This window comes from Diorhabda sublineata, chromosome 2 (genome assembly GCF_026230105.1).
Source record: "Diorhabda sublineata isolate icDioSubl1.1 chromosome 2, icDioSubl1.1, whole genome shotgun sequence".
Taxonomy (NCBI): domain Eukaryota; kingdom Metazoa; phylum Arthropoda; class Insecta; order Coleoptera; family Chrysomelidae; genus Diorhabda; species Diorhabda sublineata.
This window is the reverse complement of record NC_079475.1, coordinates 37,099,595-37,101,018: the sequence shown is the minus strand read 5'-3', so window position 1 is coordinate 37,101,018 and position 1,424 is coordinate 37,099,595.

Below are 1,424 nucleotides of genomic sequence, written 5' to 3'. Positions count from 1 at the left end.
CCGTTCGCCATAAAGAGACATTCTGAAGAAAACTATCATAAATTGTGATTATTTTTTGAAAATACTAACAGGAGGTATTAAAAAAGTATCAAACATTTCTTGGAAAACTAATGTTTGAATAAATAAGTATTTGTACTACATATTATCGAAGATCATATTATCATGAGGAGAAACTTGAAAGAGATTAATAATTATTTTTCATCCAATAGTTTACTGTCAAATGAACTACTGTCTGAATGGTCAGCGGTACTTAGAATTTTTCCAAAATGATTTCCCACCCATGTAATTCCAATAAATAAAAAATTATGATAATTTTCTTCAGAATGTTTCTTCATAGCGAACGGTTTTCTTGGCATGTACAATGATCTAAAAATCTACAAATCTCTTAAACCATAATTTTCATCGAGTTGAAAGTTACAGATTGTTAACCCTGGCCTTTCGATAGTAGTGTAGAATTATTTATTTCGTCAGACACTACATGGACATACGTAATCATCCATTAAAAAGTCATAATGTTCGAATGTATAGCGAAGGGTCGTATGAAAAAATTTTTTCCTGTCACGGCATTATTTCCACGTCATCTACTCACTCTCAAATTTTTTGCATCAAGTCCTGGAGCATCATGAATTTACTATTTTGATTCAAAATTGATAAAAGGACCATAGAATCGTTTCTACAAAATAATCACACAGATTGATAAACTGATTTTATGTTCTGATTTGAAAAAATAACCAGAAATAAACAACATATTCAAACGTTGAGGATATTTCTGTACAACGACTGTACAAAATTTTTTGGTTAATTTTAATAATACAAAAAAGAAAATAAATTGTCGAAAAGTCTTTTCGGGCTACTGGATTTTACTCCAAATGGTCTCAACATAAACCAATCTTGCAAATACACTGAATTTGTCCCAAACTGTCATTTCGAGACTGCTTAGATGGTTCCAGGAAACTGGAACTGTTGATGAAAGAGCGAGAACTAGAAGACGGAGCGTAAAAACCGTCATAGTTAACCATTACCTAGGATTTACGGCTTGTACAGACACCTGCAAAATCGTAGAAAGGAGACTTTTAATGCTATGGATGATTCTGTATCGATCTCAAGGAAAAGAATTAGTAATGCTAATTCAAGATCCAGAAGACTTTATTCTTGGAACTACGAATAGATAAATTCAGGTATATGGGGACGATTTCATGTCGCTGTAGGTCTCCAGATCGTTTTTATTGATGATGATGCGAAACCACATCAATTTGCTATGGTTTTAGAAGTAATAGATTATCAAGGTTTTCTTTATCTATTGCTTCTACTCAGGTAGCCTCAAAGCAGACTTCAATTGGACAATTTGGTTGCAAGCATGCCAAAAAGATGTGTTGTCGTAATACGTGAGGGTCACACAGAATATTTATTATTCTATTTTTGCA